Here is a 14337-nt window from a genome sequence, read left to right as displayed (position 1 = left end):
AAACAGTCCAAGAAAGAAATCCAGTAAATGCAGACTTTTAGGGTCATTCCAGAATCAATAAATTAAATGTAACTCATAAAACAGGAAGAAAAATAAACTATTAAGCAATAATTTCAAAGTTTAAATGAATTAGAGCGTCCAGGCAAACTAATCTATGAGATCAAAAGCAAATCCCAAAGATCCAGCGTGTTTCAAAATGATTTTCATCTAGTTACTTTCATTTTGGATTTGTGTCAACAGTGTCACTTGTCAAACGTCAAAATCGCCCAAGGTTACTAAAATTAACAGGTTTGCTACAAAGTTTTGAGCCAATAGGAACAGGCCTCTTGAACTGGCGCGAATACGTCATCGGAAAGCTCTTTTAAATTCCAATTGAATTTTTTCATTGCTATTATTATTGAAAACAGCAATCTTTAACACTCTGATGCTTCTACAAGAACTTTGTTAAACAACATTGGCGATGAACAATGTTTTTACACCTCAAATCAATTGACAGAACTTTCTTGTGACATCATTTATGGTCACACGTCCCTAGCAACCAAAAGAGGGTGGAGTTTCAGCCTTAGTAACAAGCAAACCTGCTTAATTTAGGAACCTTGAAAATCGCTAACAATTTTCAAGATCAAAAGAAAATCTAGAAGATACAGCGTGTTTCAAACTGATTTTCATCTAGTTACTTTCACTTTGGACTTGTGTCAACAGTGTCACTTGTCAAATGTCAAAATCGCCAACACGTAAAGAATTTAAACAAAAAACGGTAAAATTAAGCAAAAGTTGAGTCAGTTTTATCCCTTCAGCAAGTCAGTTGGCTTAGATTAGTACCTACTTAACAATTTTTGACAGTTAAATTGTAATTTAAGGTTGGAATCTTGATGAATTAACCTTGGAAATTTTGAGATGACAAGTGCGGCACCATTGTCCCCCAAAATTTAACAATTGCCACGATCGTCTTTTGTACCTCAAAGCCTAATTCACATCGCAACATTTGCAACAGGAACAAATTACACGATGAAAATTGTAAAATTTGCAACTTAAGCCAGCTGTACTTAATTCTAAAAAAGTGCAAAAATCCACTGAAATAGAACAGTTAAAAAATATCAAAAACGCCGAAGAAAATCGATTGAATATTTTGCAACAAGTCAATTCTATCCCTTCAGCGATCCAGTTGGCCTAGATTAGCACCTATTTAACAATTGAGAGGTTATGTAACCAACGTTCCAATCATTATTGTCGTAAAACGGCATTTTTTAATTTGTATGGAAAATCATAGGCGGCCCCAAAAAAATCTTTTTGAAACACGCCGTATTTTGTTACAGTTGGTTTAGGTGGCAAATGTCAATTTTTTTGAAATTTTTATCGTATAATTCGTTCCGGTTGCAAATGTTGCATTGTAAATTGGGTTTTAGGGTACAAAGATGATCGTGTCAGTTCTGTCCATGTACTGTGTCAAAATTTAATTTGTTTGTTACCGTTGCAATGATGCCAACCTAGCTTTTACAAAATTTCTAAAGTTAATTCATCAAGATACCAACTTTAAATTAATTAAATACCTGTCAAAGTAAACGTTTGCAACCTAAACCAACTATGTTTGTCTTTCTCTTTCATGGCCTACCCTAAATAAAAATTTTGTGGATCACAAGGTTGCAAATATCCGCTTTGACAGATATTTGTTTATTTAAGGTTAAAATCTTGAACTTTGAAAATTTTAGGATGACAAGGTTGGCATCATTATCACGAAAATTTGACTTTTCCTAATAAGAATCGAGAAGGATTTATCTAAGTAAAGTCTACAAAACTTCAAGAAAATTATAAAAAGGAACTAGAAAACAGAAAATTGAAATAATATCTGTTCACAAAACATAAAAGTTATTAAAGTTGGCGAAAACAAAACATGCCAATGTGACAGTTGACCAGAGTGGTAAGTAAACATCCAATTGACATTTCTAATGTCAAAACTTCAATTTCAAACTTTCAAATTCGACTTGAATTCGCGTTTATGCAAGAAAATTGACAATTTCCCTTAGATAACCTAAAATAAAATAAATGGATCTGACATTAACAAACTTCAAAGTACAATCCCAAAGAGAATTCGATTAGTGCGAACGGTCAAGTACACTCCAATTCAACCAAAAATCTAAGGTAGTTTGATTTTTACGTTTTAAGAATGGAAATTGCGGTCGATTTATATTCCAAGTGTCAAGTTTGGCAGTTATTTCGTTATTTAAAGTTGGAATCTTGAAGTTTAAAAATTTTGAGATGACAAAGTTGGCACCAATTCTGGGGTCATTTGCCATTTACCACGATCGTCTTTTGTACCCTGAAATCTAATTCACAATGCAACTTTTGCAACACGAACGAATTCACTGTAAAAATCAACTGAAATAGAAGAATAAAACAAAACAGTTAAAAAATGTCAAAAACGCAAAGAAAATGGACTGAATATTTTGCCATAATTCGCAGGGTAAATTCCGCCCCGAAAGCAACAAAACCAGGAAATTACTTTTCCTTTTCGCGTGGAATTGATTTTGGCAGAGCACGCAAAATCCGCTAATTAAAATAAAAATTCTAATTTGTTTATTAAGAATTTAACGTGGCATAAGTGGCAACTTTCCCCCGTCTGCATATTGGCATTTCGTCGTTTGTCGAGACAGCTCTTTTTCCTCCCCTTCACCCCTTTTCTCCCGTTTTTGAATATAAAATTTCCCCGAATCCGGTCAAGCTCGTTAAGACCGCCGTTTCCTTCACATGCAGACGACATTTCTCAGCATGTACGCACCCCCGAAATCATAAATCGGGGCGAATTCGCCAGCATCGGAACTTCCACCCCCAAAAGGCTCAAGAAGTTGAAGTTGTTAACGACACAAGCGAGAAGACAATCCACTCATCATACTTAATTACAAGTTGATGAAGTCTCCACACGCCACGAAACGTGGTCACGACTAGCAACCCCTAAACAAATAAGCCGACGATGCAAAGACGTATTCAAAACAAATAATCCCCCTTTTCTGAAGGGAAAAAATGGAGACCATACATAATTAAATCGCAAATAGAAACGTCAATACAGCGATCTGCATATCCTCTGTTTAGATCGTGTAACCACGCCTAAATTTTATATTCGCTAATTCTGCGCAGCATTATTAGATTTTTGCGTCAGATTAAAAAATCTATAATTTTTGACTAGGGGAGGGGGGGGGGGGGGCGGAAGGGTGCAGGGCGCCGGAAGGGTTGCGAGGGAAAAGGAAAAATTTCAAAAATTTTTTTTTGTGGAACTATTTGTCTGTGCGTAGGTGATTACTACGCATTTAGATACGGAATGAGAGGGTTGAACGAGAGGGAAGGTTGGCAAGGGACCCAGTGTTAAAAAGTTCCGATCGATATGAATATGCTTTAAAATGTGGATTTTATTTCAACAGGCTGCTGAAGGGGTAGCCGGCTATTCCACCACGGGCGCTCGCCGCCCCCAAACTTCACCATCTCCCCCGACTAATTTATCCACAACTCGAAAAATCCGCACCAATTAGGGGAGGTTTTTCAAACAATTTCCCAGAAAAATCCAACGCGACACTGTCCGGTTAAATTAGTTACCAACCGAATTGGGGGTGGTGTGATAGTGTGGTGGGGCCCCCCATAAAATGCCCCCCCAGAGTCCGCGGAAGCGGAGTCAAAGAGCGCGAAAAGCGCCTCGGACACCCTCTTTTCTTATCCCTTTTTTTCCGTGGTGGAGATCCCACCTCCCGGATGCTGGATGAGTGCGATTCTCCTCTCCTGGTATAGCGGGGCACTTCCGCCCCGGGACTTCCCGCAGTTTACATTTACCCCCGACCCTTCCTGCGCGGCGACGCCCCCCTTCCCCCGGCCCACTCCTACACACAACTTTTGCTAGGGCTCTCTTTGTACATATTTTCGCGTCTCTATTTTGCGTTTTTAGCTTCTCTCTCGATTTTATTCCCTGCAGTATTTAGCGGAGAGGAGGGGAGGCTGGGGGTGGGAGAGCTTGTTTTATGGATGCCAGGGCTTGTTTGCTTGATATATGCCGAGCATTTTTTTTTAATTTATGAGTTTATAATATTAGAGTGTGGCGAGAATATTTCTGATGGTTCGGGACGCGCTCTAATTAAGGATCCATCAGGGGAAAGCGGGATTTTATCCCAGATACGATTCTGGATTCTTCCACCAAAATATCGAAAACTAAAAGTCCCCAAAACGGTGGCACTGTCCTGGGGCGAAAATAATCAAGTAACCGGATAAAGATCATCCTGATGATGACAAATTGGTTCCGAAACTTTGCCAACGTAAAATGTTGAAAATCCAACGAATCCATTAAAATCCAAGGTTCCGAGTCGACATTTAAATCAATTTTATTACCACCTTCAACAAGATTATTCTATGGTACATATTGTTAATAGTTTTATTTTTTTTGTACCATTAAAACCACGAGCATGTTTCACACCCAGTCGATAATGGGTTTAACTACCATATTTGCATTTTATAGTTACACCATTGTTTCAAACTCGTGGTAATAATGGAGGCGCCGCCACCAGAATTCGAATTTTATTTTTTTCTCCGCTGCCCCATTTCGCCACTACACACACGAAATAATTTCAATTATTTCAAATGATGATAAATATGGTAATGAGAGCAGTTTTAACTTAAATAAACGAAAAGTTTGACTCCCTGGAGTCTTTTGGGCTCTGGTGGCTCCCGATCATTCATAATCTCGCACGTAAACATAATTTTTTTAATTAAACGGTGTAGTACTCGGAATCAGACAATTTTGACCGCGATTATGAAGAGATTCTCTGGAAAAATATCAAACCGCAAGGCACATACGCAGAAACAATTGTTTAGATTATTTTCTATTCAGTTGGCATTTCCGGGGAATCCGGTGGTGGTAACACCGCTATTTCGTCCAACTTGTAATGAAAAAAGTTGAAAATTGAATTATAATATATTCGGAGAAAGTTTCTGTGGCGTATTTTAGTATTATAATTATAACAGAAGGGGTAGCGCCTGGAGGGCTGTCTCTGTGTGGGGAGGTGCTTGTTTTTTTGATATGAGAAAATGTATTAAATTACGGAAAAGTGTAATTAACATGGAAAAATTAAATGCGAAGAAAATGTCAGAGTGGGCGGATTTTAAAGCTTTTTGGAAATTTTCTAGTTGGGTCGACACATATGGTCTAAAAACACAGAGTTCTGATTCTCAATAGCTTTGCTTTCTAATCAACTAAAGAAGTCGCTAGAGTAAGTCTTTGCGAGAATATTTGAGAAAAACTGAAAAACTTTTCCACACTTTTTTGCTAAGAACTCCTTAATTTCAAGATGGGCCAAAAATTTTCAATATTATTAATTCGGACCTGTAATTTTAGTAGTTTGGATGCTGGGACAATGAAATTTCCATTATTATTTTTGACCTGTTGACTGTCTGTTCCAAATTTCAAAATTTTTGAGCAACAGGAACGGACTTTAGAAATTTTCATTTTCGGAATGAGCCAAAAATTCGCTATTTTTCATTCGCATTTGCAATTTTATTAATGTTGATGCTAGAACAATAAAATTTGGAGGGAGTACTATTTTTGTCGGGTTGACAACCGGTTTCAAATTTCAATTTTTTTTAATTACAGGTACGAATTTTAGAATTTTTTATGTTCAAGACCAAAAGTTTCCAATATTTTTCATTCGGACCTGTAATTTTAGTAATTTTCATGTTAGGTCAATGAAATTTAGAGAGGTTACTATCTCTTACTTGTTAATTATCTTTACCAAATCTCAAATTTTTTGAACAACAGAGATGAATTTTAGAAATTTTAATTTTCAAAACGGGCCAAAATTTTCCAATATTTTAAATTCATACTTGTAACTTTAGTAATTTTGACACCAGTACCATAAAACTTGGAGAGGTTATTTTTGCGCACTTGCTGACTGTTTGCCTAAAATCTCAAATTTTTTGAATAACAGAGACGGATTTTACAAATTCTTATTTTCAAAAAAGCCCAAAAGTTTCGAAGATTTTGAATTCGGACCTGTAATTTTTGTATTTTCTATGGTAGGTCAATGAAATTTGAAAAGGTTACTACCACTAACTTGCTGACGATCTGTACTAAATCTTATTTTTTTTTAACGACAGGGACGGATTCTAGAAATTTTCGTTTTCAAGACGAGTCAAATATTTCCAATATTTTCTATTCGGACCTCCAATTTTGATAGTTTCGATGGTAAGAGCAATAAAAGTTGAAAAAGTTACTATCTTTAACTTGTTGACTATCTGTACTAAATCTCAAATTTTTGGAACAACAGGGACGGATTTTAGAAATTTTTATTCTCAAGACAGACCAAAATTTCCAATATTTTAAATCCGGACCTGTAATTTTTGTAATTTATACACTAGCGCAATGAAACTTGGAGCAGATACTTCCTTTTGCTTGATGACTGTTTGCCTAAAATCTCAAATTTTTTGAACAACAGGGACGGATTTTAGAAATTTTCATTGTCAAGATGAGCCAAAAATTTGCAAGATCTTCAGTTCGGACCTGTAGTTTTAGCAGTTTTAACACTAGCGCAATGAAACTTCTAGAGGTTACTATCTTTAACTTGTTGACTTTCGGTACCAAATTTCAAATTTTTTAAGGGACAGGGACGGAGTTTAGAAATTTTCATTTTTAAGACGGGCCAAAAATTTTCTATATTTTCCATTCAGACCGGTAATTTAGTACTTTTGATGCTAGGTCAATGAAATTTGGAGAAGTTACTTTCTCTAACTTGTTGACTATCTGTACCAAATATCAATTTTTTGAAATAACAGAGACGGATTTTAGAAATTTTTATTTTTAAGACGAGCCAGAAATTTCGAATATTCTCAATTCGGACCTGTTACTTCAACAGTTTTGACACTAGCGCAATGAAATTTGCAAACTTATTGATTGTCTGTATTAAATCTCAATTTTTTTGAACAACAAGGACGGATTTCAGAAATTTTTATTTTCAAGCTGAGCCAAAAATTTCGAATATTTTCAATTCGGACCTGTAACTTTAGCAGTTTTGACTCTAGCACAATGAAATTTGGAGAGATTACTTTCTCTAGTTTGCTGACTGTCTACCTAAAATCTCAAATTTTTTTGTCAACAGGAACGGATTTTAGAAAATTTTCAAGGAAAAGTGAAGAAAATAAAATTTTGTAATTATTTTTCAATAAAATTTGTCGGAGAAATCATAGCCTATTTTATATAAATATAAACCTAACCTCATCGTCCCAAATTGAAAATTTTGAACTTCGCCGCGCTATTAATTAGATTGTGTTATCGTCATCAAGTCCTGGCGACACACCAAACCCCATAAATTTTCCTAAAATATACGAAACGAATAATTTCACAGTTTTACTCTATTGCTTCCAATAAAATTACCATAAATTAGATAAACCACCCACAAACATGTATCTAATCTAACAGGAACACTAATTACTCGTGCGTTTACAGGAGTAAAACCGCCAAAAAAGCTGCACGCCAGGCCCTCCGCTTCCTGCAAACACAAACATCGGCCTTCATTGAGCCCATTTATGCAATTAGCCCAAAGGTGTCAATTATGGAAATTCGACACCCTTGCAACCCTAATCACGCCAACCCCATCAATTATTATTTAAGGAGTGTATCGATGCAGGTGTGTTAAAATCGATCAACTCCAAGACGTTTGATGTAGGTTAACGACACTAATTTTAGCCGAAAAATAGCCAAATTTAAGACATTGTTATTTATTTACCAACGGTGCGTCGGCGTCAGAGTAGGCTGCATCTCCGTTGCAACAACTTTTTTCTTTTGCTGCACTAAAATTCCTTGCCAAACTAAATTTAAAATTCTAAAAACGTTTTTTTAAAAATATGTGTGTGTTATATGCACTCTAAGCAAGAGCACACGTGTTCTATTTTTACGAATTTTTATCGCGGGCTCGGTAATCGCGAGGTCAGAAAAGAAGACAATTATGGCTGCTTAAAATGCAAGATGGCGACCCAAAAAACGGGAATTATGCCGATAAGTTTAATTTATAACGAAACTAACCGCAATTTGAATATTGTATGAGACGATTATAGAGGAAGAGATACGTCACCGCCAACCGCGATTATCGGTATCTCATTGTCTAGGCTTAGAATTGAAAAAACGCTTGCTGAATTTTGAAAGGGACTATCGCGACATTTTGCATTTAAAAGAACACGGGGAACTAGAACTGTTTGAACAAATTGTGTGCTAATTTATACGGTTTTGTTTCTTACCTGCGGTAATTGCTGTAATGCTGTATGAATATTTAGTGGTCGTACGAGAGATAAGCTGAGCCTTTCTGTTCTATTTTTACGACGACAAACATTTATGCGTCTATTTGGGAATTATCTCATGATTTTGGACCACTCGATGCAGTTTGCCTCACAGAATCTGGAAAGAAATATTTTTTTACAACAGTTTGTAAGGGCAGAATTACGTAACCTTGATACTAAATTGTCAAATGTCGAATTCTGGGGGACGATAATGCCAACCTTGTCATCTCAAAATTTCCAAAGATCATCAAGATTCCAACCTTAGATAAAGAAATGACTGTCATAGTGGACAATAAAGTGTAATAATATTGGAAATTATATTCGGAACACTTCTCAGTTGTCTAAAACGGGATTACGATTTCGTTGATTACATGTGCGTTAAGTCCATTAGTGACTTTCCTAATTACTTGTTGAATCCCGTTATTATTTTGTGGGCAAATTATACCACAATTGCTTCCCGAAAAGTATTTGTTTGTTTAAATTAATCAATAAAAATGATAATTTATTGTTGACACATTGGCTTAGGTTGCAAATGGCCACTTTGACAGTTATTTTTCTTTAAGGTTGGTATCTTAGAATTAAAATTACCAAAGTTGCAAGCAATTTTTTTGCCAATTTTTGGTGCGTCTTGAGAATAAAAAATTCCAAAATTTGTCTCTTTTGGTCTACAATTTTGCAATTTAGTACAAATAATAAACAAGTTTCAAATTACATTATTGTGCATTAAAATGACCAAAGTTACAATCGTTAATCATTATTTTTTTCCGATTTCCGGTTCATTTTCAGAATAAAAAATTTCAAAATCTGTCTCTTTCAATCTACAATTTTGCAATTTAATACGCTCAATATACAACCCCAAAATAGTAACCTCTTAAAATTTCATTAATCTGGCCTAAAAATTACCAAAGTTACAAGCATTCATAATTTTTTTAGGCAATTTCTGGTCCATCTTGAAAATAAAAAATTCCAAAATCTGCCTCTTCCGGTCTACAAATTTGCAATTTAAAACGCCTAATAAACAAGTCTAAATTAGTATTTTCCCAAAATTTCATGAATGTGGCATTAGTATTACCAAAGTTACAAGGGTTAATATTTTTTTTTAGAAATTTTTGGTTCATTTTGAGAATAAAAAATGGCACTATCTGTCTCTTAAGCTCTGTAATTTTGCCATTTGGTATGATTAATAAACAAGTCTAAATAATAATTTTCCAAAATTTCATTCTTGTGACGTTAAAATTACCAAAGTTACAAACGTTAATATTTATTTTTACCAATTTCCGGTTCATATTGAGAATAAAAAATTCCAAAATCTGTCACTTCCGGATTACAATTTTGTAATTTATTAAGGATAATCAACAAGTCTAAATTAGTAACCTCCCAAAATTTTCAATGTTGTAGCATTAAAATTACCAAAGTTACAAGCGTTAATAATTTTTCTTACCAATTTCCGGTTCATTTTGAAAATAAAAAATTCTAAAATCTGCCTCTTCCGGTCTACAATTTTGCGATTTAGACCAGTTAACAATCAAGTCTAAATTAGAAACCTCCAAAATTTTCAATGTTGTGGCGTTAAAATTACCAAAGTTACAAGTGTTAATATTTTTTTTGGCCTATTCCCGATCCATCTTGAAAAGAAAAAAATTCCAAAATCTGTTTCTTCCGGTCTATAATTTTGCAATTTCGTACAGACAATAAACAAGTCCAAATTAGTAACCTTCCAAAATTTCGTTATTGTAGCGTTTAAATTACCAAAGTTACAAACGTTAATATTTTTTTTTAACAATTTTTGGTTCATTTTGAGAATAAAAAAACTCCAAAATCTGTCACTTCCGGCGCATAATTTTGCAATTTAGTACAGTCAATAAACAAGGCTAAATTAGTAACCTCCCAAAATTTCATTGCTGTGGAATTAAAATTACTAAAGTAACAAGCGTTGTTAATTAGTTTTAACAATTTTTGGTTCATTTTGAAAATAACAAATTCCAAAATTTGTCTCTTCCGGTCCATAATTTTGAAATTCAGTGTGGTTAATAAACAAGTTTAAATTAGTACCCTCCCAAAATTTCATTGTTGTAGCGTAAAAATTACTAAAGTTACAAGCATTAATTTTTTTTTTAGGCAATTTTCGGTTCATCTTCAGAATAAAAAATTCCAAAATCTGTCTCTTCCGGTCTACAATCTTGCAATTTAGTACGTCTAATAAACAAGTCTAAATTAGTATTTTCGTAAAATTTCATTAATGTGGCATTAAAACTACTAAAGTTACAAGCGTTAATATTTTTTTGAAATGTGATTCATTTTGAAAATATATTTTTTTTAAATTTGTCTCTTAAGGTCTATAATTTTGCAATTTAGTATAATTAATACACAAGTCTAAATTAATAATTTCCCAAAATTTCATTCTAGTAGCATTAAAATTACCAAAGTTACAAGCGTTAAAATTATTTTTTGCCAATTTTCAGTTCATTTTGAGAATAAAAAATTCCAAAATCTGACTCCTTATGTCTACAATTTTGTCTACAATTTTGCAATTTAAAACAGTTAATAAACAAACCTAAATTGGTAACCTCCAATATTTTCAATGTTGTGGCGTTAAAATTACCAAAGCTACAAGCGTTAATAATTTTTTTTGCCAATTTCCTGTTCCATTTTGAAAATAAAAAATTCCAAAATCTGTCTCTTCCGGTTCGAAATTTTAAAATTTTGTGTGGTTAATAAAAAAGTCCAAACTAGTAACCTCCCAGGACTTTATCGTTGTAGCATTAAAATTACTAAAGTTACAAACTTTAGTAATTTTCTTTTGCAATTTTCGATTCATCCTGAGAATAAAAAATTCCACAATCTGTCACTTCCAGTCTACAATTTTGCAATTTCGTACAATTAGTAAGCAAATCTAAATTAGTAACCTTCCTAAACTTCAATGTTGTGGCATTAAAATTACCAAAGATACAAGCGTTAATAATTTTTTTGCCAATTTCCGGTTTATCTCAAAAATAAAAAAATCCAAAATCTGTCACTTCCGGTCCTCAATTTTGCAATTAAGTACAGTTAATAAACAAGGCTAAATTAGTAACCTCCCAAAATTTCATTGCTGTGATGTTAAAATTACTAAAGTTACAAGCGCTGTTAATTAGTTTTAATAATTTTTGGTTCATTTTGGGAATAAAAAAAATTAAATTTTGTCTCTTCCGGTCCATAATTTTGAAATTTAGTGTGGTTAATAAACAAGTCTAAATTGGTAACCTCTTAAATTTTCATTAATGTGGCGTTAAAATTACAAGCGTTAATAATGTTTAGAGCATCTTGAGAAGAAAAAATTGTTGCATTTTTCCAACACAAACCAGCAAAATTTCTTTATTACAGAGTCCAACTGTACCAAAATTCCGTTAAAACAGGACTCCACCACAGTGAAAATTGTTGATATTAATCAAAGAGCGGAAGGTGGTGGTCAGCATTTCCACACGGGGTGCATAATCACCGTCTGAAGGCGAGAAAACTCCCATATTATCCTCAACTTATACTTCTTCCATCCTGCTGCATCCACCATGAAACGCACCACGCATACAAAATCCCCCATTGACTCCACTCCTTCCTGCAAATCATCACAAACCTCCCAAGTTTCCCCAATCCGTCTTTTCCTCTCAACACAAATCTCCCAGCAACATGTGTCCCTCGTGTAAGGTGCAATTCGATGATGTGGCCGCTCTCGCGGGTCGGCGGGGAGGAGGCGGTGCGTTGCAATTTCGGCAGGAAGGTGTGGAGACGCAAGGGGAGAAGGTAAAGAGTTGCATAGTCCGGCGAAAGTGCAACCATGCGTTCCTAGCAGACAGCCGAATTGCATCGGGGTCCATGAACTGTTCCCCGCGTCCTTCTTACCCCCTCGGCCTAAGCCTACTTGTTTTCAAACGCGGACATTCCACCAAGGACCGATTTCGCGCGATATGAAAAAACAGACAAGCCGTTCACACAATTTGCATTTTTTCGCAGGCGCTCTGATCGCTGCTAATTAGCATTAGGACGTGGACATGTTTTGAGCGACGATATAAATCAGTGGAATTAAACGTAAGTTTACGTTAAATGGCAGGATTTTGACCTTGCGCCCAATTTATTTGTTTGCGACAAAACAAAACCGAGGAATTTTGAGCGGTTTTTTCGGACTGGTTGACGAAAAAAGTCAATCATAGCTGTTTTAATAAAAATTATGCCACTGCATCCAATCTACATCGTCCAGCCAAAATAGACACAAATTTTCGTTCATTTTATTGTTCCAAACAAAATGTGAAAAGTTCCCATCTATTAGGTGCGCTGCTAAAAAACTTACGCGCTGGTAAATGTCAAAGGAAACAAATCTTGGCAAATATCTTGTCATCGGTGATTCCAATGGCAAAAATGCTTATTATGAAAATTGTACCTTATTAAATTTACCACAAAAAAGATCTGGTAATATTTTTCGTACGAGTTACTATTTTTGAGTTATCAATGTATTTTTCAAAATTTCAAGAATTTTACTCTTTTGTGCACCACAGTCGAGACATAGAACTTAGTGCCTTTTTTTAGGTAGAGGAAGCATTGAGTGAACTTAACTCACGAAATTTTCCAGGAACTTAGAAAATTAATCTTCTGCTAATTGTTTTTCATGGTACTTATTCTCTTCAAGAACTTCTAGTTTTTGAGAATCCTCAAAAGAACAGGATGGATTTTATGTATGTCTTTGTTGAAATCGTACAATTTAGACTGATTTACCTAAGATTCAGTTAAGATGAACAGCGGCATTGTCTATTCCAAATTTTAAATTTTTTGAGCAACAGGGACGGATTTTAGAAATTTTCATTTTCAAGACGAGTCAAAATTTTTCAATTCTTTCTATTCGCACCTGTAATTTTTGCAATTTTGATGACAGGACAATGAAATTTGGAGAGATTACTATTTAAGATGAGTTTATTATCTGTTTCAAAGTTCAAATTTTTTGAGCAATAGGGAAGGATTTTAAAAATTTTCATTTTCAAGACGAGCCAAAATTTTTCAATATTTTCTATTCGGATCTGTAATTTTCGTAATTTGTCCCAAATTTCAAATTTTTTTGAGCGACAAGGACGGATTTTTTAAATTTTTATTTTCCAGACGAACCAAAAAATTACCAATATTTTCTATTCGGACCTCCAATTTTTGTAGTTTTGATGACAAGACAATGAAATATTGAGAAATTACTATTTATAACTTGCCAATTGCCAGTTCCAAATTTCAAGTTTTTTTAACAACAGGGACGGATTTTAGAAATTTTCATTTTTAAGACGAACCAAAAATTTCCAATATTTTCTATTCGGACCTGTAATTTTTTTAGTTTTATGGCAAGTCAATAAAATTTAAAGAGATTATCATTTAAGACTAGTGTTTTGTCTGTTTTAAATTTCAAATTTTTTGAGCAACAAGGACGGATTTTAAAAATTTTCATTTTCAAGTCGAGCCAAATTTTTTCAATATTTTCTCTTTGGACCTGTAATTTGTGCAATTTTGATGGCAAAACAATGAAATTTGAAGAAATTACTATTTATAACCTGCTAATTGTTTCAAATTTTTTGAGCAGCAGGGACGGATTTTAGAAATTTTCATTTTCAAGACGAACCAAAAATTTCCAATATTTCCTATTCGGACCTGTAATTTTTGTAGTTTTGCTGGCAAGATACTGAAATTTGGAAAGATTACTATTTATAACTTGTCAATTATCTGTTCCAAATTTCAAATGTTTTGAGCAGCAAGGACGGATTTTAGAAATTTTCATTTTCAAGGCAAATCAAAAATTTTCAATATATTTTTTCGGACATGTAATTTTTGTAGTTTGATAGCAAGACAATGAAATTTAAAGAGATTATTATTTAAGAGTAGTTTATTGTCTGTTCCAAATTTCAAATTTTTTGAGCAACAGGGACGGATTTTAGAAATTTTCATTTTCAAAACGAGTCAAAATTTTTCAATACTTTCTATTCGCACCTGTAATTTTTGCAATTTTGATGACAAGACAATGCAATTTGGAGAGATTAC

This window comes from Gnatocerus cornutus, chromosome 7, assembly GCF_029298725.1.
Source record: "Gnatocerus cornutus isolate USDA-ARS CGAHR chromosome 7, icGnaCorn1.1, whole genome shotgun sequence".
Classification (NCBI taxonomy): Eukaryota; Metazoa; Arthropoda; class Insecta; order Coleoptera; family Tenebrionidae; genus Gnatocerus; species Gnatocerus cornutus.
The sequence above is the reverse complement of the archived record's forward strand: the minus strand, read 5'-3'. Positions refer to the sequence as shown.